This window comes from Dermacentor silvarum, chromosome 1 (assembly GCF_013339745.2).
Source record: "Dermacentor silvarum isolate Dsil-2018 chromosome 1, BIME_Dsil_1.4, whole genome shotgun sequence".
Taxonomy (NCBI): domain Eukaryota; kingdom Metazoa; phylum Arthropoda; class Arachnida; order Ixodida; family Ixodidae; genus Dermacentor; species Dermacentor silvarum.
The window spans coordinates 44355601-44383298 of NC_051154.1; the positions used below are offsets into that span (position 1 = coordinate 44355601).

At 47.4% G+C, this 27698-nt stretch overlaps 1 protein-coding gene across 4 annotated transcripts in view; it reads left to right on the forward strand.

Annotated features, from left to right (window-relative positions):
* Positions 1–27698, forward strand: part of LOC119461860 (uncharacterized) — a 465401-nt gene that overhangs the window by 236562 nt on the left and 201141 nt on the right. The window lies entirely within an intron of this gene.

Here is a 27698-nt window from a genome sequence, read left to right on the forward strand (position 1 = left end):
TTATTATCATTCGAAGTCGTAAACCTTGCATTACACCAGCTGAAAATTTTATTAATGCCGTTTCACATGCTGCGGCTGGAGTGAAAAAAATCGGTGGGATCGCACGCATCGCAATGCGATTTTTTAAAAGCTCATTCACATGACTTGGATTTCAACAATGCGACTGATACGATGCCCAGGTTTGCTTGCTGCCAAATGTTGTGGCATAACTCATGCAATTTTTCAAATGTAATGGAAACGCCTGTAATCAATGATCAAATGTTTTGCCTATGCGTTGCAAAATTATTGACCAGCATTTAATAGGCGAAAAAAATATGCATGTTTTGTGTTTTAAAAATGTTTCAAAGTTTAATTTGTTTTGGAGTGTGGAACAGCGGTTTATGAAGTTCAATACGAGGAGACATGGCGGACGCAAACAGTTGTTTGCAGCTGGTCGTTCAGCGCTGTATGCTGTCTCGTGTCTCTTCTATGCCCGTGTCGTTCTTCCTGCGATGTAACCAATTGCAAGAGGACCTATTAACAAGCCCGTATAGCTGTTGTCATCGCATGTGCAGTATTCAGAATTCGAATGCAGCGAAGTCGGCATGTGAACGCAGAGACCCTCGCCTTACCCGTGCTTAACGTCAGCTTCTGAATAAAGGATGTTTGTATATTGCTCGTAATTGCGCATAAGTGGTTCCTGCTCCTAGCAATTTTCTTTCAGCAAACTTAGCAGCAAGTACCAACCCAGAAGCTCACATCTGCCCCTGAAGGAAGCGTCAAATGATCGGTTAGTAATTAGTGATCGTGCAATGGAATTTGTGTTGTGAACTCTTAGGGCCAGCCTGGTTCATCTGTCACGGCGCATATGCTGTATTTATTCATACAAGCGCTCTCTGTATATTTCGGAAGGCGTAAAAGCCGACACCACAATTTTTTAGGGGCTGCAGTCACTTGTGTATGTAGTATCATAGCTTTCTGACAGACATGAGCGTTGTCTACTTTCCCGTCCTGTTTCTTGCGCTGTTAGTTTGCTGTGAATCTGTATCAAAAAGCTTAAGTTAATATGCTGCAGCACATAGCGCAGCCGCGTAGCCCCACGGCTAACATAAAATACCTTGTTAGGAGTACGTTTGTGTGTTTAATAACAAAATCGAATGCTGAAATTTTGTATTGATAGTGGCAATTAAGTGTGAAATTAAAAGCTATCGAAACTATCCGCTAATAGCATGCGTGTGCTTCTACCTGCGGCAGCTAGCACATTATCTTAAAGTGAGGCTGAAAACCCTAGATTACCAAAAACATGTAACTGGAGCAGGATCTATGGTTCCTTTTCTGGAAATGAAAGCCAATATCGCAGTCTGTTAAGCTAGTCATGTACTTAACCTAAATTAGAGCAATGTTAAAGCATGCTAATTGGAGCCATTTCAAACTAGATAATTTGACCAAAATAAGAAAGTGCAAGGAAAGCGTCAAGGTACAATCTAATCTGGTATTCCCGAGCCGATTGTATTAGCAAAACTTTATGCCTCCCTGAATTGCCTGCGTTAACCCAATGCTGAAAACAGGAGAAGCTGATTCCCTTTCTTGCTGTTGAAAAGCTGCTCGAATGTCAATAACAGACTACATATGATCTGAGGGAAAGTGAGGGGCACTGACAATATCTCTAAGCTTTTGTATGAGCTTTCACCTCGAACTAGAATGGAATGAAAGTGTTTACCTTTGCACGCCTCAGAATCCAAACATTCTCAAATTTTTTAGGAGACCACAATAAATATTTAAGATTGTGACAATAAAAAGTGCGCCTAAGTACAAGTACACTCAACTTACTTGAGTGGCTGAGTGGCCAGCTGCGAATGCAAAAGCGTCCATAAATGCTACCTCGAGGTAAGTGCTAGGTTCACGTGTGTTTCTCCTATAGCCCGTGTACCTGGAAAGGGGAATGGCTATGCGTGGTCCCATTGCAGCATCGGCCTGTTCTTTTTCTTTCTTTTTTTTTTTTGCTATAGGTGTTGGCCAACTAATTCCGTCTGTTTAGGTATTCAGCATTTCTGTGCAACTTATGTGCATGTGTTTGTATCATGTTCTGATTGTTGTACTTGCAGTGATGCAAGCTTCTTTTGTTTTTAATACATTGCGCCACAGTCATTTATTCAACTTTGTTTTGAAATTTACAAAATGTGGCCACCCAGTAACGGCCAAGATAGCCAGCAGGATTGGCAAAAAATATGATGCAGGTCCAATGCACTTGCTTGAATTGACATGAGGCGAAGCTTTCACGCAACAGTCAGTTACACTCTAAAAAACTAACTGCAATGTGTACAGTTGTCCTTCTTTCATCCGATGCAACATGTACTCAAATGCAATGTTTGCCTCTGCACCGCACAGGTCGCATAATGTAGTGTATACATAGCTCGGTGAACTCACTCAAACGTCAGCTCACTAAGTCTTCGAACTAACCATGAGTCTGAGTTCGTGTGAGCCTGGCTCAGTAGAATTTTGATAAATACGAGTAAGAGCAAGCTCGGTTGAGTAAACTTTTTATGAATATTGTCACGGGGTAGTCAGGGCAAGCTCAGCTGACTATAATTTTGGTGAATATGACTCAGTGCAAGCCTGCCTGAGTAGAATTTTGATGAATATGAGTCAGAGCAAGCTGAGCGCAGTATAATTTTGGTGAATATGATTCGCAGCAAGCTCAGCTGAGGGATGATTGGATATGGTTATACGACTTTATGGTAGTAATACATGTAATTGCAGACTCATTAGCAACATTGCCTCCATCTTGATGGTCAAGGCCTATGCCTCGTGATGAGTCTGCACACTTTATGAGCTGTGGATATGCAAGAAGCACGCACACTTGAAAAAATGCTATCATTCACAGGAAGGAATGCAAGCGGCTGACTTGACTGCACAATTTTGATCGTCTTTCTTTTAATGTGTTATCTGCTGCTTATAAAAACAAGGTGCTTGCCTGTTTCTTGCATTGTTGCATGCGTTTTACAGGAAGTAGAGACAGTGGAGCAAGGAAAGGCAAGGATGTTTATGGCGAAGGAGTTTCTTAGAATACTGAGATATGTTACGACCAGCATAAACAAAAGAAATCTGATGCACTGAAGTAAGCAAAATATGCAATTACCTTTTAATGTGAGGGTTTTTACAGGTGCAGTAAGGTTACAAAGTCTGCAACACGCTGAAGGTTTATTGGTTTTTGTGCAGGAGAAAAATGATCCATCAGAAAAATGAGAAAGAACTGTTTAAATAAAGCTTCGAAAACAAATTGACAATGCTGTTTATTCCCAGTCAAAGAGTTAAGTATGCTATTGTAGAACATTCATTACGATATATGGTTTGCACATTGACTTTGCAAGCTTGAGAAGCAGTCGCGTCTCGCACCGAAAGTAAGAGAAACTTGAAATGGAGATAATTCATTGGGGAAAATGCGCATGAAAGCCCAAACGAACCGACTGCAGCTAAATGGTCTGGCATGTATCGTGACCATTTGACCGTCAGTGGATGTGTATTTAGAAAAAATGAAACGGACAGTTTTACGTTGAACCATTTCCAATGCATCTATGTCTGGTTTTGCATAGGGGTGCCTTATACTGTATTCGAGTGTGTGTAGAATGATTGTTCATAAAGCAAGCAGTTTTGTTAGTTTTCTTTTGGTGGGATCGTTCTTAAGTTTGTGCCGTTAGAAACAGCGAAAGGTAGCTTACGAAATAATGATGCACATGCATTTGAAGTATGGTGATTTCAGAGAAGGTATTTCTTGATGTCACTTCAAGATATTTATATTGTTTACTTCTGTAAGCAGTTGAGACGGAAGACTCTACGAAAACGAAATGCTCTTTCTTTTATTAGTTACTCCCATAAATACTCTTATAGTCGCATTAAGTTTCATATTTCACTTGGAGCACCACTCGTGAGTATATGAAGTTAAGTACATGAAGTTGAGTTAAGCATTAAGAACGAACTGATCGTTTAAGTAGACCCACCATGATAACGTTGTGGCTGTGGCGTTGTGCTTCCGAGTGCATGGTCGCCAGTTCCATTCCGGCCGTGGCAGCCGCATTTCGAAGGAGGTGAAATGCAAAAATATTCCTGTACAGTGAAAGCTCGATGATACGAATCTCACGGGGTCACGAAAAATATTCGTATTAGCCGAAATTCGTATCGTCGAAACAATTAAAACTTCAGTCGAATCTCGATAATTCGAACTCGAAGGGGCCCGAAAATTTGTTCGAATTAAAAGGACGTATTTTTGAAGTATTCGTGCACCATAGCACGATGCACGAACGGTGCGAGTCGTGAAATATCGCGGCGAGCAAGCGCATAGCAAGCGCGGGCCACGAAACTTCCCAGACCGGCTAACGGTCGCTTCCCGATAACGGCAGAAAACGAAGCTTCAGGGAGCGGGCGGCTCCGGCACACGGGTGCGCGTGGAGACCGTCGAAGGTGAGGGAGGAGGGCGGCAGGGAAGCGGATTTGGCCACGTCAACTCCGCCGCTTCTGTGGCTCCCCTCGCCCACCCTCCCTCTCAACTCCCTCGTAGCTTTCTCACCTTCGACTCCGTGCGCACATCTCCGTGCGTGCCCGCCGCCGTGCTGGCGCCAGCTTATTTTAGCCGCTCCCTGAAGTTTCGTTTTCTGCCGTTACCTGGGAAGCGAGCGTGTATCCGCGTGGCTGAGACGTCAGCACTAGTGTGTGCTAGAATACGGTTGTCTAGAACACACTAGTCAGCACGTACACGCTTGTTCAGGCGCGATGCAGAAACGGCGACCTTGCAATTTGAGAGAGGGTGAAATTTCCGCCGTGGGTTCTTTTTTTTTTCCGTTCCTTCGCGCGCGGCATTAAGGGGTCTCTCCTGAGCTTTTGCTCTATGGCGGTGTCGGAGCAATGCCGGTCGGAGGCGCCGCCGCGTGATTTGGCGCGCTGCTAAGAGCATTGTCGGTGCGCGGTATGTTCGAAATAAGCGTGTTCGAATTAACGAGATTCGACTGTAGCTAAATTAAAGAGTCAGAGGTGAACTCACTCAGGCGCATGTACGTAAAAAGCATTTATTTCTTGAAGAAAAAGTATCTAATGTCCTTCTATCTCGGTAGACAATCCTATCTCGGTAGACATAGCTCGCTGCAACTAGGTAAAATGGCGCAAACACAAAGAACGCGGCCCGAAGCACAGCAGCCACTCCGTCCGATGGGCGGCCGCCGAAAAGGAGGAAAAGTACAAAAGCGCCACCGCTTGAAACTCTTCGCGCCCAGTCGCGGAGTCCGCGCTGTCCGGCGCCGCGTCCGCGCCTCCGCACCAAAAGAGAACGGGAGAAAGCGCGTGACTGCGCGCTGTTCTCTTTCGCGGCCGTCGGTGGGGGCGGCGTTTATTCGTATCAACCGACGCAGGCCGGAAATCGATTCGTAACAACCGTTCTCTAGCACGTTGCAAAGTATTGGTGCTCGGCCGGGACCACAGGAAAATTCGTATCATCCGGAAATTCGTATTAGCCGTGATGGTATCATCGAGCTTTTACTGTACTTAGATTTAGTTAAAGAACCTTAGGTGGTCAAAATTAATCCGGAGTTCCCCACTACGGCATGCCTCATAATCGTATCGTGGTTTTGATACATACAACCAGACAATTTTTTTAATTAATCGTTGAAATGGTAATTCACAATGTCAACCAGTGCCAGTAGCTTTCCTCAGATTCAAGAAATATGCACTCAACAATTCAGCAGAAATTCAACGTGGTAAATAAGTCATTAGTGAACGCGATTCGTATTTCGCGCAAATATTGTTTGCAAAAGCTCGGCTGGACAAGCTGAAGAGAACAAGTTAGATCAGAAAAAAAAAATTAGATTATATTGCCACGTGGAGGTTCAAGCAGTTATCAAGGAATGAAAGTGACATTGGCCTGTAGTACTGGGGGTTGTAGCCGTCACCTGATTTATATACTTGAATTACATATCCTGCCTTCCAGTTGCCATGTAGCATAGCACACACTAAAGACTGTGAAAGTGAATGAGACAACACCAAGAACAAACACGGTCAGTATTTTTCAGAAACGTGCGGTTAATGCCGTCAGTACTATAGTAATCGATGTACCCAGTGCCCGATCTACTATATTGCCCTTTGAATAAGCATTAGAATTCCATCTTGAAACGCTCCCTGGGCGTTGTGACGCCTCCTTCATTATACATAAGAAGCCGTTTTTTTTTCTGGACAATGCGCGTTTTTGTCGCAATGCAAGAGCAGCTTATCTACCTGCTGGCTTCGGAAAACCCCGTGCACTTGGTGAAAGCTGATTCGGAGTCTTCGGCGTCTTTTCATAGCTGGTGCATGTTTGACATTACAACAGAGACCATATACAGTCGAACCCGGATATATCAAATCTGAAGGGGATCACAAAAAGGTGTGCTATATAGGTAATTCGATATATAAAATTAATATTTTATACAGAAATTTCCAAGGATATTTTACAGCTGTTCCATATACACATGATTCGTTATATGTGGGTTCGATATATCCAGCTTCGAATTATACAGTTACCTACTGAGAAAGTACACCAAGTTCTTTTTCAGTGCCTACCAAGTTGTTGTGGCTTTCAGAAACGGTTGCTTGCTTCTCTGGAACATGCGGAAGCCTTCCCTGAACCGCTGCTTTCTGCTGCTGCGGACAGGCGGCGAAACAAGTTCATGCTAGCTCCGTCTCGGCAGTAGCTTGCATTCCCATAAAGGAAAGCACCTTTGCATTTTTTAAAGCGAAACTTGTATACCCTAGCCTGCGTGTGATCACGTTATGACCAACCAGGGTCGTTTGGTGTGTCGCGGCGAGGGAAAGGAGGTTGGCGCGCGTTCCGCCAGGTTTTCCTCGCCTCATATCCGTTTCGGCGACCGGATGGGAAGGCATCTCGTGGTGTGTTTCGCCGAGGAGCAAGCTGCGTTTGAGAAACGGCGCCGCGAACTCGCTCGGGAACGGGCTCGTCGCCAATGTGCCGATTCTAGGGTAAGGGCTTCCAAAGCCCACGCGAAAAAATGAGTTACGAACCCCGCGGGTTGCGGGAGCGCGATGTTGAGGCCAATTGTCAGCGCCTACCCTGTGTTTAGGACAAACGAAGCGGAAAGCCTGCGACAGCGTCGTCTTTCCTCAAGCTTCGCTTACCCCCATTACCTCGACAGGGGAAGGGCTCTGAATCTTCCCCCTTAATAACCACGCAATTAGCTTAGCCATGTGTTACATCGAACGACGTAGACTCCAAACTGCGATATTTCGGCGAAATTAGAGCGTGAACAGTGGAACGGTTAGTGCAAATTCTTTTTCGGCAATTATACTGGTGCCCCTAAATCAGCAAACTGGCGGCTCGGTAAGTGCCGCCAGTGAGTGCCGCAAAAAAAAAAAAAAAAAAAAAAAAGAAAAAAGAAAAAAAAAAAAACTATACCGAGTACGCGTGCAACTTTCAACGCTTGTTCTGTCGGGCACATCGTCGGGAACATCGTCGCCTGGCGGACCGGACGCCTCGTTTTCCTGTGGTGCCGCCGGCGGCTCCCCGCCATCGTACGCGGAAACACCTGTCGCGCGAGTACGGATGATTATTTCGCGCTCCGCTTCACTGAAGTCGCTGAAATGCAGTCCTGCTTCCCAGGCGACCTCTTCGTTGCAAGGTTCTACGTCAGCAACGGTATCCATCGCGGCCACAGAACATCTAAGCAAAAGTCGCAGCTAATGGAAACGCAGCGGCCATGCAGCCTATGATACAGCCAGCGCCTCGGCCGTTTACGCGAGTGGTGACGTATCATGGCGCTCTGATTCGCGGAGAGCAATGAAATCCGTGACGACACTGCTTCGGCGCCGTATCTGGGGGGAGAGAAATTGAGGAAGAGATATTTGGTCTTTGTTTACAAATTTCTCCACTTATAACTCATATTCTTGCACCCAACAAAAACTGCATGCATTCCTGAAAGTCCCTGTTTTATTCCAGCTGAACCTCCTGTTTCTCTTTAGTGTCCCTTTAAAGAAAGATGGTTGAACGCGAAGCTTTCTCCCATGCAAACTGAATCAAAGTCCAAAGCCAACGACCATGCAATGAACCCAAGAAGTGCTCAGTGACCCGAGGCGATCGATGCATATGTGATTTGATTGCTTGTTTAGGATTGTATTTTTTAACGTTGAATTTGAATGTAGATACATTTCGTTAGTTGCATAACCTTTAGTTTACACCATGTAGCCGTTGATTAAACACACACACTCACACTTTCACGGACGACTCTACACTTGCACAGTATTGCCTTGTGATCGCTGTGGCAGACGGTCAGAGGCTCTGGCGTTACACGCACTACAGTTTACATTCGCAGTAAGAACACTGGGAACTGAAACGCCACGCTACCCCGACGAACTGTATATATCTGCATGGCATTACGCGCGTCACGCAATGCATTCCCGACCGTCACCACGGGTAGGCCGCCGGCGCAGCGCACGGCAGGAAAGGCTGCCGTACGCGAACGTAAGCGCGAGCGCGATCGTGCCCGTAAGGCCGATCTCGTGTGTCGGCAACGACAGATATATAGTTCGTGTGGGTAGCGTGTCGTTGCAGTTCCCATTGTTTCTACCGGTACAACTGCGAATTTAAACTGTAGTGTTCTACGATACGTCTGTCGTGCGCTGTTATATTGTATGCGCAGATGCGCAGATAGTTCCATTGTGTAAGTTGGCTTTCCTGCAGTGCGTTTTCGGCGCTCACGGAAGAATCAGTGAGAAATAGAAAGCTTCGCTTTATTAAATCCCGCGATTCTTACCCCCCTCCCGCCGAGATTGTTAAGCAAGTAAAACCAGAAAATGAAGGACCCTAAGTATACCCGTTTCAGTGGCTTTTGGGTGTTAAGCTGTTTTCGCTGAGTCATTGTCATTTATGCTGAGTCATGCTCATCACTATGATTTATACCAGCATCCTTTATTGTTTCCTTCACTTAGTACCCACGTCCGAACCCATTTCAGTGGTTTTTCAGTGGTAATCTTTTTTTCGCTTAGTCATTGTCATTTTTGCTGAGTCATGCTCATGACTATGGCTTCTACCAGCGGCACTGGCTTTTTCGCGCTGGTCGCAGGTCTTGCCGGCGATTATCCTGCCGCTCACCATTGTCAATTTCCGCCGAAGTTGAGGAGATTCCCTCCAAGGATGGTCCGCTATTTGGAAATTTACCTACACATCACCCATTACCTTGTCCTTACATTCGCCCAACATAAAGAAGCTGCTTCCTTTAGTTCGGTGATTACACATGCGAGCCTAATGTCCATCCTTTAGCAGGACACATAAAAAAAAAAAAACACCAGAAAGAATACAGGCGAAGCGCTGGTTTAAATAACATTATGAAAGTAATGTGGATGACGTATAGTTACTGAAAAAGGGTACATTCAAGTCTGAAAGTATATCTAAAATTTATTATATAGTTCAGAAACTATCAATGACGAAAAAAAAAAAACTACTGAATATGTTATGCTAAAAAGATCCTTATGCAGCAGACCAAATTTAAGATTAACATAAGCAGTGGCTTTTACGATAGAACGCTTAAACGGAGGTGACCCACCCGAAGAGAGGCGTCGCTTTTGTCTTAGCTATGGTAATGTGTGGCGTGCGCCATTGCCTACGCTTTCAGAATGGATGGCTGACACCCCAGCCTGTTACCATTGCGAGGACGGGGAAACATTGTCTTCTTCTGTGTCAGTGCCCGCATTAGTTTACGGAAACGATCACTCTTTGTCGTGCTGAATTTTTAAAATCATCAGTATTATTACTGATGTTTTCAGTACTTGGTAAACCAAAAACAACGTTGCATGGGAATCGGTATTTTTCATTTAATCTGCAATGTAGCGGGAAATAATGTTAAAAGCGGCTCCGACGATGAGATTTGGAAATACCGATGTATCGAACGTACAATAGCAAGTATTTGTATCGGATAGTCTGTATCTTGTATCTCTTTCTGAAATAAACTTTACCGCAGTGTATTCTATTTATACCTAAGATACATTTTTTTAAGTGTCTTCCCTGCCATCAAATCGTGTAGCCGCTCCTTTAGGTCATGCTTCTCCACCATAAGACACTCATTGCGGAAAAATTCGCTTTGCAGTCAGATTTAATGATTGCTTTCGTTTGTGTCATGAACTTGTTCTTCATGTGCTACAGGAAAAGCACACTTGCTTTTTATAAGAAATACTAAAGCCTGACTAACTTCAATACCGGTGGCTCAGTGGATATAGCGTTCTCCTGAACACGATGTCGCGTGTTCAACTCCCTCCCGCGATGGCGGTATTCCAATGTAGACAAATGCTGACTCATCCCAGTACCGCAGCCGTTGGATTAAAAAAAAAAAAAAAAAAAAGTGCGGCCTGCTGCGTCGCGTCGCCGTCAATGGGCGAGCGCGTCTCGGCTAAGTTGGCAGTTGCGGCCGCTGTTATTGGTGATAGCGCCACTGTTACGGTACGGAAGGCAAACGCCGGTTCGTGCTACGATGTGGTTGCCTCAGGATTTATGCGTGTTGGTGTGCTTTTTTGTGCGCATTCGCGTGTCCTTTTTTGTGTGATCGTGTGTGTGAACAGCTTGCCTCATGTTTCTTGTGCTTGAGTAGGGTTCTTTGGTGTGCGCGTGTGTGACAGACGGTTTTTTTTTTTTTATAGCGGGTGATGCCGCGAAGCTGTTGTGGGGGCCGCTGTGCAACTCGAACGCGAGAAGACACGCAACTGTGAATAACCACGAATTCCCCTGCGATCTACAGCGTCAGGAAGCGTGGCTGAAGAATATTTCTCGACAAAGGCCGTCAGGGAAAGGAAGCAAGTGGGAACCAAGCGACAAGTCGCTGGTACAATGTTCATTACATTTTACTGAGAATGACTATAAAAAGAACACGAAGATTAGGCTCTTGCTTCCGACTGTGGTCCCGACTGTGTTTCCCGGTTATCCGAAGTACATCAAAAAAAAAAAAAAAAAAAAAAAAGCCCGCTCAGCCCAGGAAACTTTTTTTTTTTTTTCGAGCCCAGGAAAAACTCAGCCGAGACGCGCTCGCCCAATGGCGGCGACGCGACGCAGCAGGCCGCACCTTTATTTTATGTAAAAAGAGCCACGCATGGATTGATCAACGCCGGGCTGTCCAGAAGGCCCACGATGCGGCGGTGAGCCTTGGCCTTCCCGTTCCAACATTGGAGCGGCCCGTAGTCTTGCCCCTATAAAAACGGGGTGAAGATTCTTCCGGACCTCAATAAATTTTACTACCTACCTACCTAGCGGCGGTGCCACTGCCAGCGCAGAGAGAATATTGAAACGTGCGAGGGGAGTTCGGTTGAAGAGAAGAACGAAGCTGGGCTGGATCGGGTGCGGCACCGTGGAGTGGACTGTTTTCGCTGAGCGATACCTTCGCATTCATCACCTTATGAATAAACGCGATCCATCGTCTTGAAGTCGTCTTGAAGAAAGTCAAGATATGTCACAGACTTTTTATATGGCAGACTTTTCACATACTTCTAATAACGACTTAAATATTCAACCTATAATGTGCAACTATAAAACGCGTTATACGGCCTGATTAGAGTCACTGTCGCACGTACAGGCGTGGCTGTGGGAATGCTTCTCCGTGAACGGCTGTACCCGAGCAGTGGCGCAAGAGCGGGCGCGAGGAGAACTAGGCGTGAGACGCCGTTTCGGCGCCACGCAACGGGCCGCACCACTTTTTTTTTTCTTTCTTTTTTTATCCAGGGGCCGTGCCAGTGCTTCAATTTATCTAAACGTAAAGTAGGACAGGTGATATGATATAATCCACAACCTAGTATCGTGGCTTTTCTCATAGCCCTGCTCTTCTTTGGGGCAATGGATATGTTCTATCAACCAAACAATGTACCGTGCATATCCAAGATATCAATCAATTGTTCTTGCAAAATCGTGTACTATACTTGCATCGTGTATGACTTAGCATGATGAAATGATATGAAGCTTTACAGCACAAAAAGTGATATGCTGGGGGTTGCGGACGTGCTGAAAGTGCAACAAATGTTGTTCCGTCATGGCATGGCAGCGTCGTGTTTCGAAATCGCTGGTAGCTGCTTGATGTATTCACTAAGCAGCAATTTGCAGCGGCGCAAAATAAGGGGAAGTACATTTAAGATCTTTTAAATGCAACGATGTGGCTAATAGTATAGCGAAACTTTACCTCAGAAGTCTAAGAACACCGACTGACTTGAGACGCATGGAGTACATGTTGGTAGTCACGATCCGAATGCATGACCCGATCTGAGTCTATAGATGTCTAGAAAAATGGATTAAAAAATGTCTCAAATTGTATTTAATTTTCGTTTCTGTGCTGTTGCTCTTTAATTAGAAAACCAAAAAACAGACATACCCAGTTATCTTCGACGTAGAGCTAGGCTCGTACTGATGTATATCTTTCGATTCAGCACGTGCCAGCTTTGGTATAGTAGATATGAAATGAGGTCATTGACGCGAACCTCCAGATTTACAGTACGCTCGCGTTTGGAAGTGATGGGATAGCCGCACTCAAAATTTCGGCTTCATGTGAATTGCTTTCAGCGCTGCGATGTTTATTAATACAACGCGCGTTTTCTCGGCCTCATGGACGTGATAAGCGGGCATCTTCAGCCCAATAAATTTAAGTAACAAACTAAAAAGTGCAAATTGCGATTACAGGCACCCAGGCCCTTCTTAGAACTGGTGTCTCTGTAGAATCAGTTCTGGCAGACGGAGAATGTGCTTTTCCTGTCTCTGATGAAACGACATCGCTTGGAGAAACGAAGAAACACATACCCAGGAATCTACCATTTTCCCACCACAGCAATGAGGAAAAAATAAATAAAAATAACCGGTGGTGAAATGGTAGAGCGTCCGCTTCATAAGCGCGAGGTACTGGGTTCGAATGTCGGTGCCGCCGGAAACCCGCTGGTTTCGTCTAATGGGTAGAGATGTACCATGATCTGGCGCTCGGTTGTTTCAATGGGTTCTCATCTCCATAGGGAGACCCTATAGGGATTTGAGAAAGCATCTGGGTGCCCCTTGCACCGCCATAGCTTTGGTGAAATGGTCGAGCATCCGGAGCTGCTGTGGGAGGCAGACGAATGCTTCCGCCGGGTACCTACAGGTAAAATAGGCACGAGTGCGTTCCTGGCCAGGTGCTCGCCAACTGCAGGAGTTCCAGACGCTTGGAAGGACACGCCACCTATTGGAAAGTTGGCGGCATGGGACCGCAAGACACCTTTGACTCTCTCTTTCTCTCTCTCTTTTTATTATTATTATCCGGGTTGGTAGGTGTATTGTTTTACTTGATTTTCTCACGACATTGCTAAAAAAAGATTCTTGAAACTTACGTGTGACCTTATGAGTGAACTTGTTATTGTTTTTTGTATGGTGAGCGATGAGTAGCGACACGCTGGCATCTGACACGCTGAAACAGTTTTCAGCGGCGTTGATGATAAAGGTTGTAGACTTCGCCAAAACCAAAAGCAACATGGACGTTCATGGCGCTAGTATGGCGTTTCTTAAATTCAGCTTGCGATATTGCGTGCACAAAAAGGAAAACTGTCTGCGTGCAACTCACACAAAACGTCATTTCGTGGGCGTGGTGCAGTGCAGTTTGGGGACGCCATTGCCAAGTTTGTGCTGGAGTTTCGTGCGCGCTCGTATCCGGTGACACGTAGTCATATTGAATGCAAAGCTACAACGTCCTTTGAAACGTAAACGCAGTTTCGGACATTCTTCTTTCTCTTAATTTTCACTTCAAGGTAACGGCTGGACCTATATTCTAGTTTAAAGGGTATATAACCTTTTGTAACAGCGATACACATTCATGTTAGAAAATCAGACGATAACAATGAAGGCCGGGATAAGAACATTTAATCAGCTTAATCTCATTCTACATGTATTTTGTCATACTGCAAAAATCTAAAAGCAGCTTCGATCGAACAGCTATCACGTTAACATTGTGCCACGAGTTCGCCTCCGGCATGTCCGCACTTGGCGATCCACGCTGTCACGCACTAAACAGGCGGCAGGTGAAGTGAAAGAAGCCACCTCGGTGTCCGGGGCTGGTGCGCGACGCCGGCGGCGCAAGCTTGTGTGGTCCACCGGGTCTGTCGAAGGCGGTGGTGATGGCGGACAAGAAAATGCCCGTGATTAAGAGGAATTACATGGCGTTCGGGGGGATGGCCGGTGTGACCGAGATAGCGGCGAACACGAGGAAAGCGCCCAGGGTGGCGAGCGTCGGCGTGAGCACAAATGGCAGCTTAGCTTGAGCCGGTACTGTGGCGGCGGCGCGATCTCGTTCATGGCTTCCGCGTCCGGGGGATTCCAGGCCACCGCCGCCAGCTCCGACGCCGACGGTGCTGTATCCATGGTCTCGCCGGTGTTCAGAAGGCGCACAGGTTCTCGTGACGGGGCCCCTGCTTTCCGCCGTGCTTTCTGTAGGACGACCCTTGCGAACTTCTCGGACGCCAATGCGAGCTTCAAATGTGCTGCACGTGCCCGTGAAATGGAACGCTGGCGCACACTGTTTCCACTTCTTCTTCTTCTATACTGCCTCAAAACACGAGCGGCTCTGCTTCTTGTCGTCTGAACGTGTGACGCATACCCGCAATGGGAGATTAACCAAGACTCAGGTGAACAAGGCTGAATAAGCATAGAAATTAGATTTCACAGTATCACATCCCAGCATTAAATATTGGAGGACGCTTAAGCTTCGCTTTAAAGAGTGGTACGCTATATGGCATTCAAAGATCCCTGACTCCTTCTCACGGTTCCCGACGACTGCAGCTTATGCAACCGTAACGGTTATTGGCAAACACTGGTGGTGATTGCTATATGCACGCAGGCGAGCTTTCTGGTAAAAACGCGGCCGCTTGCGTGGGCCGATCCTGGAGGTAGAGCACAACCGCGCCAAAGAAATTGCATCATTTTCAAGTTTCCGTGTTTTTTTTTTTTCGCACTTTTAAATTTCAGTCTGAGTAGATTTAACATAAAACGCATGCGCTGTGGGTGTTTTGTTTCTTGACATTTGTTTGTGGATTGTCATTCTCAAAATTCCGAGGAATAGCTTTGTCAAGAATGTGAGAAAAGGGATGAGCAACATTAGTCATTTAATGGTGGTGTAATATAACCCGCATATATCGCACTTCATATAAGAAGGCGTGAGCTATTCATATGCTGTCACTGCTGTCATCCGTTCGTCGTCGGCGCGAAGTCGATTGACGGGGTATACAAGCCGGTTGGACGTTCGATCCGCACTCGAGCGAACACAGTGACAGAGTCAGAGTCGGGAGTAAACAAAAAAAAAAAAAAAAAAAAAAAAAAAAAACAAGTTATTTATCGACTGATAAATATACAGAAATTAATAAAATAACATAATAAAAAAAGATACAAGATAGACTAACACACCTGAATTAATGTAGCACAATGATAATGACGAATAAATATGCCGAGCAATTATAACAGTGGAAATACACATGAAATGGCGCGGATCAAATATACAAGAATACACTTAACAGTAGTCCACTAAAACAATTAAAGTTCAAAAGAAAAACAAACGATGTCATACGCGTGGCCGGGCAGCAGCAGGATCAAGTGCATAAACCGTGAAGTCTGCGCGCAAAGCTTTCCAGAAGAATGCCGGCGGCCGATCTTGTCGAGGTGGATGCGATTGCTGGGCTGGGTTTTCCGGGAGTCTAGATCTGACGGCTTCCCTCAAGCAGGTTGAGCTAACTTGAGGCGAAATACCGCGAGCTTCGTTGCAGACGTTGGTTTGTTGTCTCGTACGTCAACTTGTAGGAGTTCCGACGGGGCTCGGCGGCCCAGGCGATACTGGACGGCACGAGCCCCCCGACGGCTTCTAGACTGATTAGAAGGGCCTAAAACCTGCTCTCTGTGTGATTGGGGATGATTTTCTTGGCCTCGGATGCCGGCGCCAACGCCGACACCAACCTCGACGCCGGATTTTCTGCGACACGGGGCCTTTAACGATATTACGTTAAAATACATAGAACCCTAGCCGTAGACAGCTTGGCTGTAATAGCAAACTGGTAAATGAAAGTGGACTAAAAGATGACGTGCCGGCGGAGGGTAAGGGTTGTGGGTTCGGCTCCCGCCGGCGGCACATTATCTTTGCGTCCACTTACGTTTTCCTGTTGTTTATCATTTCGAGCATTTCAATTTCAACCAATAAGCTTGACCGATACTGTTCTTGTGCTCATTGCCTGTTTTGTATATATATATATATATATATATATATATATATATATATATATATATTGTGCAGTTGACGGGGCTCGTCTGCTCCGGACTTGACTCCGTCCTGAGGCAGGACGTGTTTCGGGTGAACTCCTTTGCAATGTGGCGAACGCGGTTTCAATCATGGATCCTGCACCTCAAAAAGGGGCGACGTAATGCTAACGGCGTTTCTCCCGCATTTACCGCTAAATCACCACTGACTTTTTTTCTGTAGTTTAGTTACACGCATTTAAACAGTTAACAACCCCAGTATATGTGAGCGCTATCAGCCTCTCGGTGGGTTTCTGCCGTTCCCGGACGAAACCATCATCATCATTACAGACAACTGCGACAACGACGATGGTTACACGCGTAGTTAAATTTTTATTTCTTTGTTTTTTTTTCTATTCCTTTCATTGTTCCCCACTTATTTCAGTTGTTTTCTTAGCATTACTAATTGTCGTCTAATGCCACCTCAATCTTGACCAATTCCCCATAGTGGGTATCAGCCATAAGCAGAGCGTTGAAAAACGAACGGCTGACGCCGGCTCGTTGGCGATTAAGTTAATCATCTTCGATCATCAACTTATTGACCAATGTCCAGTAATGGGTAAGCGCCATGGTTTAAGCAAGACACCTAACCGCGTAGGTCTTATGCAATTTGGCTAATCATTGTACACCTCGCATCGACTTCGCCCGGCAGTCGTTCGTCAAGTCTTGGTGTTGCCATACAAGCGTGCACCTTAATTCATCACCCGTGAGGAGCCCTCGTTGATGTAACGGACGTTGCAATACATTGATTCGTGGTTGAAACACGGACTGACGAAGAGAAGACGCAACATGGCGGCGAGTGCACTGAATGATTCTGCAAGAAGACACGAGAGATATGCATTAGCCATACGCACCTTAGTAGTACCATGCTCACGGACGAAGGGGTCTGGCGTGTGTCGGTTATTTCAGCCTCTTTCAAGCTGCAATGGCCTGCTGTGGTACCTGGGAGTCTAGCTACGAGAGCTTGACGACGCCGACGTCGGCAACTTGCAACTTGTGACCATCCGTGAAATACACTACACGTCGTCTTCCAGCGTAGGTCACGAGGCTCAGTGAAACGCGGCAGATTTCTTGAAGTCTCTTCTGAACACACTCAAATGTATCGAAGAAATAGAGCTCGACTGTGTCATCGCGATCAACGTTTCTTTGCTCAAGGTTGTCATTAATTCACCCTCCCTGAGAAGAGTGAGGATCCACGGAACGCTCAACTTCCAGGAGAAACAGCTTCAAAGCATGTACACTACAATGCGCTTGCTAGGCAACATTGAGCAGCTGGACCTCTGTACGCCGTCTGCAGACCCTCTACACCAAGTTTTGCTTTCAGTCCTGGACCTGTTGCGGCCTGGTGCTAATCTGACGTCTCTCGACGTAGCACAACTGCAGACGAACGACCTTCATACAAGGATGTTGATTGACGCACTCATGCAGAATACTACCATTACCAAACTAGTCATCGGAGCCTGCATCTTCTCGTCAGGTTTTAACGGCGCAGCGGACAAGTTCGCGAAGTACTTGACCAAAGAAAATTCGACGCTGAAGAAGCTAACAATCAGAGCCCACCATTATCTGGACAATCAGAGCCCACCATTATCTGGACAGGGACGGCTTGAAACTTGTGGTGCGAGCCATCTCCTACGCGTCGATGCTGGAGGAAGTCGTCGCTAACTTGAGTTTGATGGCTGACTTGAGTTTGATGGACCCAGAAGAGATGGCGATCTTTGCCGAAGTGGTCGAGCGAAGCCAGAGCTTGCGCACTTTTTCCGTGACTCGTTCGAAGTGTTGCAAGCGATTCATGACGCCGTACATAGATGAACTCATGTAATCCAGAAGCCACGCTGAGCTGATGCTCCCTTGGCTCTCAGCCTTCCCAAAAGACATCACCCTGTCAAAGTTAGAACTTGACTTGCAGGGATTTGGAGTCAACGAGTGCTGTGACTTCTTCCGCGCTGTGGCAATGAACAACGCGCTGCAACCTGTCATCGTTCGTAACATCAGACTAGTCAATGGCCTGAGAGAAGTATTTCGCCTGATGGGCACATGTGGCCTTTCACGCAAACTGTTCATCGAAGATCTCCGCGTTAGGCCTTTGAACATCCCAGACTCCCGAGTGCCCGTTTGTCACGACTGTGACACTGAGCTACAATCATATAAAAAGACTGTTTCAGGTCAGTGTTCGGTGTGCTCTTCAGCTGCCCTCCTGTAACATCGCTTAACATTCACACTATGAATGATTTATATGACTACAATGTGCAGAACGATATTGCCGCATACATAAGAGCGGCATCGACACTCAAACACTTCAAGCTCCACCTTTGGCCGCATTCTGTGGATTTTTCCAACGGGCTGAGAGGTCTGAAGATGATTTGATCGAAGCGTTAGTGTCCAGCGTCAACTTGCAAACGATCACACTCAGTATGCCATTTAGCGAGAGGGGCTTTCAATCGCTTGTGTTTTATGCTGTGCAGATGCCACATCTCAACCAACTGTCTCTGGCAGACTGTGTCTTGTGTTTCAACAGGTTTTTCTATTTGCCTTTGGTGCTTCGAATAGAAATGAATTATACCTTGCTTCGCGTTGAACTGCCAGACTGTGAAGAGTACGAAGCAGAGGACATTATGGTGCAAGACGTTACCAGGAGGAATTGCGGTCTTGTCGCTCTAGCAGCACGCTTCGTGATGGGCAACGAGGATCCCTTCTGTGCTTGCGCATTGGAGCGTGTCTCCGGACACGCGAAGCTCGTCGAGCTAGTCGAGAGCGAAGCAGGCGTCGAAACCACCGAGGCCATCGCAATGATCAAACGCGCACTCGCCAGTATTCGTCGTCTGGACGAGTACGTGAAGTTCAGCGGCGTCGTCCAGCATCGAGTCGACTGCATCAGACAACAGGATGGTGGGGCCCAGTTGGTCGGCCTGAATGAGTACTGCTGGTTGCACATCAGGAAGTACATCACCTTAGAGGACGTTGTGAAAATCTGAATTCGTCTTCGAAGGCGAACAAAGCTTTGAAGAAGCCACCAACCTCGTTCGTTCGAATAATCAAGCTGCTCTCAGATGTGTGGATACGGCATTTTTTTTTCTGAGGCAGCAAACAACAAAACTCTCTCCTCTAGCATTAAAGTGACATCATTACGTTTAGTTCATGTAGCCACGAGTCGTCAATAGCTGCCTCTATTTGAAGGTAAACTGAATTGAGGCGCTTTAGGTGTAAATCTAAACTGCACGTAATTGAGAAGCTTGCCCTTTTAATTCACAGGCTAGGTTTCATGAACGCATATTCCATAGAATATATTTTGAGAAGGGCGAAATATTGTAAGTTCTTTTGTCTACGATGATGTCGTTTCCGTGTGTCTCAGAGACCGAAGAAGTTTACTTGATAGTACCCGGCTTCTTATAGTATAAAGCAAAGGTACCTTGTGCCAAACCTTGCGTGTAAGGGCACCGCCACCTGCACTTTCATTTTCCAATGCGGCGATAAGTCAGACTGGGCGATTGATCGGCTGCTTAATTAAATTGCATTTAACTTTTGTGTTTGTGATTAACCGTTTACGTGACTTGAGCAAAATCAACCAAGCGTCGGCCAAATCGCTTTTATCACAGTAAAGGGGGGAGGGGGGGAGCTAATCCAGTGGACAGTCGTTCGTTCCGGCCATGTTGCATGAGCGTTGATGGTTGTTTCCATGGTGGTTGCTTTGGTGAGCTCGGTATTGCGCTTTCTACCAACTATGATTCGATCATTCAGCATTGGTCAAAAGAATGCAGGCTTTTGCGCTTTAAATAGGCCAGGAGAGGATGTCAGGATGTGTGAAAGCGTTAGAACCTTGCATAGTTTTTCCACTTCAGCGTTCTGAGTTGTTAGTGCCTATTGCTTACTGTCTACAATGAAATATTTTTGCAGCCTTTAACCTTATAATATAGAATTTAATCTCGAAGGAAAAAATGCAATTAGCAGTTTTCTGGGGTTCGTTTATGTTCGTTGATGCTATACGTTCAGGTGCTCACAAAATAACTCGGAATGCCGGACCGGTGGGCTTTCGCCTGCAGAGCGCGTCGGTGAAAAAAGTAGCAGTTTCGCCCGAAAGGCGAAGCATCAATTCCGATAGCAAATTGGCAGAGAGCTATTCAGAGTAGGGATAGTAGTTTTATCGGCTACATAAACTTGGACCCATTCGCTTACTAACTGAATTAACAAGCGTGGTGTCAGCGCGCACAAGCAAACATGAATATAGATCACACTCAATGACCGCAGACAACGACTGTCAAAACGCTGGCAGCAAGCGCAGCCGCCGCAGCGGGCGAAGGTACGCGCGGTGTCAGCTTCAACGGAAACTGAGCGGCGAATGCACAGCGCATACAAAGGTCAGAACCGTGTGGAGATAAGAGACGTTGCGGGCGACTGCCACCGCCAGGCAAAGTGCAGATGAGTTGTCCAGAGGAGAAGTTTTTGTTGGCAGAGCAGGAGCTGCGCCCCCCCCCCCCCCCTCCTTCCCGCGCTGCCTTCCGGCTTTCTTGCTTTCGCGTGGGAGATTGAGTGGCAAGTTCCCTTTACGCCCGGTTGCAAGATACGCCTTTGGTGCCGGAGAACAGCGTCGCCCGGCTTCCCTCACTCCCATACCCCCACGGTCTTTCGCGCGATGGTCGCGTTTGCTTTCCGCCGTGCGTTCGCTCTCCGTGATAGCGCGCGGCGCAGTTCGCCTCCGTGATAGCGCGCGTCCCCCGCGCCCTTTCCCTCGCGCATACGGCGCGCGGCGACGATTTTATCGCCCTTGGAATATATACGGAACCTCACGGCGACGCCGACGGCAGAAATCCGGTTGAAGTGTCAAGACACCGCATATTCACGAAGTGAATGATGATGAGCGGGCGAAGCACCGGAGTATCATTCGGGTAACCGTGAATCTTCCGACGTCGGCAAGCGGACCCAGAGGCGGCGAGAGCGCGCGAAGCGGCGGCAAAACGCCGGAAGCGTTCTCTACCTGAGGTTGGTGGCGCCGATGCTCCGTTCAAGCGCGAGCTTCGCGAGCCCTCAGCTCCGTGTCCGCTTGCCGGCGTTGCCGTACTGCTGTAGCTTTGCGAGCCCTCAGCTCCGGGTCCGCATGCCGGCGTCCCCGTGCTGCAGCAGCTTTGCGAGCCCTCGACTCCGCTTGCAGTTGAGCCGCCACTCTCGCCTTTTCATCCATAGCGTGCGCGCCGTTATCAGAAGCGACCGTTATCATCCATGGCTGAAGAGAGAAAGAGAGTGCGCGTCGGGAACGAACACCCCAACGACCGCCGCTTCGCGTCGGCGCCAGGCACAGCGGCTTCCGCCGCGGTACCGGGGCACAACTGACCGCGCCGCCAAGCACAGAGGAAAAAAAAAAGAAAATGGTGATACGTCATCGAGGCGAGGCCCCGCCCATGCACGGATTTGTTGTGAAAACAGTCGCACCTGCCAAGTGCGGCAAGTGCCAGCGACCTGTGCTTCTCAGCGTCGCGGTGGATCACTATCGGAGTTGCACCGGCACGGCACGCTGGTTGCGGCGAATGCCGAAGCTGCCGGAAAGGGACTCGGAGATGCTGCCAAGACCGACATCGAAACCCCGCGGGAGCTGATGCTGAGGAAAGGCATTGATCCGAAAACCGTGTTCAGCTGCTTCACCAACGCTTTAGCACAACAGCTGGCCAATCTCGAACGTCAGTTGCTTTAAGTGCAGAAAAAGGTCAGTCGTGAGATGTATGCAGCCATAGCTTGCTGCTGCGAAAAAGGCGACGGTGATCCAGGGACCGTACCGCGCTGATTCCACTGCCGTCGTGTTAATGAGCGACGTGCAAGCTCGCCAACCTTTACACCGGACTGGGCTCGCTCAATGAGAAGGAAAAAGAACTCAGGAAATTAACCGATAGGTATTCGCTAGGAGGTTGCACCTTCTGTCTCGAGTGCGAGTTCTCCAAGGATGGGAACGATTTGTATCTGCATTTTCGTCTTTGTGCAACGGCTAATGGGATGCTTATGTGGAGTGGCCTTTCATATAGAAGGTGAACTTCATGCACCCAGGGAATGAGGCAAAAGATGTCCGCTTGCCGTTAACCATGAATTATGACGAGGCGCTGACCACTGACAAAGCGCGATAAGCGCGAAAAGGCATTATTACTTTAAAGGCATCGCTACAAAATACCGGCCCTGGTTGGTCAAATTGTCTGCATGGCTGCATCCTCAAATTTCTCAGGAGAAATGAATATGGATACCCCAACCGTGCTTCGTTTGTAATTGCGCTTCACACCATCTGAAACGAAAGCGGTGCATGTGAAGCAGGTCGCTTCCGTGACTTGGTACGAGCTATCAAGTTGCGCTGTTATTACTGTTTTCTCTGCAACACTGCCCAAGATAAATTATGATCTTTAAAACGGGCATTTCTGCTAACAACCCTAAAATATTAAAATCGCTTTTCTAAAAAAGAAAGTTGATTAGGACATTTTCTTTTAATTACCGCCCCACGTTTATGATTTATAAAGTTTTTGAGAACCTACTTGTAATCGAGAACCTATTTGTTAATCGCCTGAATAATTAATTACTTGACGCAGTTTAACATTTTGGACAACTGCCTGCGGTCTGCATTCTCCCAGTTATGCTCATTTGGTTTTAATCTCATTAACAGGGTACATTAAGAATTATCTTCACAACGTGTTTATTTTGGATTCTGTGTTATATTTACATTTTTAAAGATTTTGACGCAATCAATCACGCCATCTTGATTGCAGATTAGAATTTTATGAAAAAAGTTGAACATACGCTGAAAAGCATGAAGGCGAAAGCCTGCGCGCTCACGTGACATTCATTGCATTACTTCACATTCTCATTCCCATGTGTTGTTACTACATATTACATGTTTTCTCCCGTGAAAGATTGTGGGTTCGAGTGCCTTAATTAACTCTACCTTAATTAACTGTGCCTCAACCGTTATGGCAGCGAGTTGTGGAGCTGGAGGTAACATATTCAAGGCTCGAGTTCGGTCTAGTACGGTCTATAGGCTGAGCGAATAGTAATTTTTTTTTTGGGGGGTGGGGGGATGCATCGCATATGAATTGAATGGTGCCAGAATTTAAGCGAGTCTAATCGAATACTTCTGGAATAGTTGCATGTATTGAACGTCCATTCTCGAGCATCGATCTTCACACCCGAGTATATTCACAACATCAGCAAGTTTCTGTCATTACAGGGTACGTTATGAAGCGTTGCTTATTAAAGCCATAAATGGCGCATTCGATTCAAACAGGCAATGTGTTCTCGTAGTCGGGACTCGTTGGCGAGTGCGAATGATAACGGTTTAGCGGGAATGCAGCGTGCTCTATCATGTAGCTTTTCGGATTTTATGTCTGTTTATTTATGTTCGGAATTTATCCCACCGTTGGCGATTTGAAGGAATTGAAAACTATTCGAAAAATGGCAGTATTTTCGAATAGTGACTATTTGATCCTGTTACCGAATAGATGAAGACAATAATCGATCCATTATTCGAAAGTTTTGAATATTCGCTGACCTGTATACAAATACCCAAGGATAGACGAGAGAATGGCCGCCAAAATGGCACGCGTAATTCGAAAGACGTACGTTTGGACCCACCTGAGGCAAGTTGTTTTGTCGTTTGTCCAATTTCATTTCCCTTTGCCGCGGTGGCTACATTCCGATGGGGGCGAAATGGAAAAAAAGTTCGTGTACTGAGGTTTAGGTGCACGGTAAAGAACCCGTGGGGAGTCAAAATTAATCTGGCATGCTCCGTACGGAGTGCCTCATAAACAGGTCGTCGTGTTGGCGCGTAATGCCCAAGGATCTAATCTTTTATTTCCCTTCACCCTTTGTACATCTAATTTAAACAAACAGTTAATTTTTCCTGTAATTTGGCACACTTCGTTCTCTATTAGGTTGATGTGGACTCTAAATTCGAAAGCAAACCATCGGTTTACGATTGCCCTCGGTGCCACGGTGCACGCGTCACGCCTACGTCACGCCCCGAGGGAAATGGCGGAATGTTAGGAACAGAGTTCCAGAATAGTACTTCCGCCAGCCCCCGCCTACAGTTTACCAATGGCATCTTCGGATGGCTGTTTCGGAGCGCTCTAGACCGCTCTCGCGAGCGGCTTTGTCTTCGGCTGGTTGAAAGAGGGTGCGCGCGTTGCGTTCGTCTGGTTTTTTTTTTCGATCGCTCTCCTCCATCTTCTAGCGCTCTGAGCCGCTCCGCGCCCTGTTGTCGGAGCAGTCGTCGAGATGAGGGCGTTTCAAGCAACGTCATCAGAGCACAGCGTCGCCCTTCTTGGCGACGGTCCACCGTAGCCTAGGTAACTTAGGCCACAGCATGCTGGCGCCTCAACGAACGGTCGTTCCACCGGCGCGTCCGCCGGTTTAGCTTTGGATAGGCGAAACATCGGACGTTAGAAGTAGTCACGTGGTTTCGCATCTGCCGTTTCCTCCTCCGAGAGCGAGTAATACGTTCGGCTTGCGCGCTTGTCCTCTAGCTCTGAGTTCGGGGAACGCCGGATCTGCACGACTCTGCTTCGGGGGAAAGATGCGACCAGTCGAAGATACCATAAGCAGAGCGAACACTGGTACTATAGAACTGGGATAGCTGCTGGAACTCCATTTGTTCCGCTCGGGCGCCGAGCGTGACTGCGTCACCGTTTTGGCGCCAATTTCCGTCGCACGGTTAGCCATTGTATTGTCCCCGCCACTCGATGGAAAAGCACAAGGTTATGTGTTTTAACGCGATAACGTTAACGGCCCCGTGTCGCATGAAATCCGGCGTCGGCGCCGGCGTAAGCGTCATTGAAATTCATCCGGAACCACTCAGACCAAACATCCCCTCCGCGTGGCGCAAGGCGTTAGTGAACAAAAAATTGAATTTCTCAAAGTAAAATCTGGCAGCAAAACCGTGAAGTACGACCAAACAACAACCTACAGACATGGTAGCGTTGGATTGTAATTTGAATGCACGAGAAAACAAGTCTGTTACGAGGGAACTCAATCACAAACCCCTTTTCCAGTATTTCTACCATAACAATAGCGGCGCGCTCGGTTAGATTACCTGCGAAAACGCCATCTAGATGGCGCTCGCGTCCTCGGCAGCGTAAAACGGTAGCGGGAGATAAAAAAGAAAATTACTCCATCTCCCGCTAAAGGGAACCATGTGTGGATGCGAAGCAGCGGGGAGATGGTTAGCTTGAGCGGGAGATGGTTTCGCGGCAGCGGCCCGAGCGCTCGTCGCGGTGCTGCACAGGAGAGAGAATGAGGCGCGCGCACTCCGTTATTTTCATACCGCGGAATTACCGTGGCGCCTCCAGCGGTGTATGCAGCTGTCGCACCACATGTCGTGCGCGCCGCTCCGGATTCCTAGAGGAGAGAAAAGGGGGGAGCGTAGGAGAGGAGAGAGAGGGGGAGGCGACGCGCATGCGCTATGGGGGTGTGGGGCGCCGCGAGAGGGACGGAGAATGCCACCGCCATAAGCTGCTTCGCATCTAAAAGAAAGCTGCAGTTGCCAGGAAGCCTGACAAGCATTCAGGGATCTTTTAATGCTATCGCGTTCCACTCTTAAAGGTGAAGCTTGGGCGTCCTCCAAATTTTTTTATCAAGCGGTGGTGGCATTGTTGTATTAGTGAGGTTGTACTTTTCTACCTGCTGGTTCCGCCGATGGGGGCAGCTGAGAGACAAAGAAGAAACGGGCTCCCGCAGCAGTAGTAGCGAGCAGTAGTAGAGCAGGAGCAAGCTCGCACTGTTTATTTTGAGTCTAGTATATCGCGCAGCACGTAGCGAGAACGTTAAGGGACGGCGGGTCAATGTTCAGGCCTACATACAGTCCAGCGCCGTTATAACGAAGTGCTTGGGGGCCTCCGAAGTTAGACAGGTCACTTCGTTGTAGAGGCGCTCGACTGTGAGACGCCGCCTGTGGGAATTAACAGCTGGCGACACAATTGTCCAAGGGGGCATCACCGCTCGATTGTGTATCGCAACACTTCTGACAACGATGGCACAACAACGTGACATGACGGACGAATGGAAGTACACGCTGACCGGCTGCGGCGAGTTCCTCCAGATGCGTCACGTCTCGTTCGCCGAGGCAATGGCAGCCGCGAGCATTTGCGGCGTATACGCGACCTCTGTATCTTGCCGAACTGTGCAGCTGCCGTGCGGCCACGCTTTCTGCGAGCGAGAGCTGCAATGCGCAGTTCGCGCGACAAGTCTGATTGTCCCTTCGACGGGAAGAAGTTGGCCCACCCGCCGTGGTTGCTTAGTGGCTATGGTGTTGGGCTGCTGAGCACGAGGTCGCGGGATCGAATGCCGGCCACGGCGGTCGCATTTTGATGGGGGCGAAATGCGAAAACACCCGTGTACTTAGATTTAGGTGCTTGTTAAGAACCCCAGGTGGTCCAAATTTCCGGAGTCCCCCACTACGGCGTGCCTCAAATCAGATCGTGGTTTCGACACGTAAAAGGTCCAATATGTCAACATCGAGTTCGAGTAAAATGAGGAGCATCCATTGTCAAGTTGTATTTATGGCGGCACCCTGACATCGTCCCTAGATTTGGTGAAGCGGCCATGTTTACCCCAACCTTCTATCGTTACTCAATTGTATTTCGTGCCAGGTGAAGTGAGAACAGTGCACGTAAGAGAGGTCGTATTCACGACTTCGTACGAACCATCAAGTTGCGTCCTTATTTCGGCTCAAACCGAATACAACGTTCAGATAGGTCGTTTTTTCATGTGCGATTGTCTACAGGTTTGCAGTAATAGCGTGTGCTACTACTCATTTCCTTTCCGGAGTAGCTTTTTCCGCAGCTTGCCATCGGGCGCGTTGCGTGACAGTTGGCCAAATGTAACCGTTGTGAGTTTCGTAGAGTTCACTATTACACAGTATACTGCGTATTCCAATGATCTTCGCGTAAAAGTCTGTAATCTTGAGTTATCTCGTTAAAGTCGAAAATTTACCTTTTGCCTGAGTGATATCCTTGCGCGGTCACTCATTATGTATCCTAGAATGCACGAATGTAACCGCAAACTCGTGCGCTCAAATTTGTATCTCTACTCGCAGTGTGTCATGACAAAAGTCACCTATGTCAATTCATAGTTTGACACCACAACATTCCCTACTTTGATCTATTTGATGTCTCCAGGACTGTTCAGGGCCGGGGTGATGCGGCGGAACTATCCCAGTGCTTTTCATTCTCGCGCTAAGTCAGTGATTCGAGCTGCGTTCCACCAATACACATTCTCGCCAAGATCGGCCTGTCGTGAACGGTGGATGATCACTATAGAATATAATAGAGCTGAAGGGACTCTTTCATTGTTATGGTGAACCATTTCTGAGAATCGCAGAACTAAGATCTAGGCTCGGACCTCACCACAGCACGACTGTCAAAAATAACGCAAACGTGGCGGCGACAAACTTGGCGGCGACCAGGGG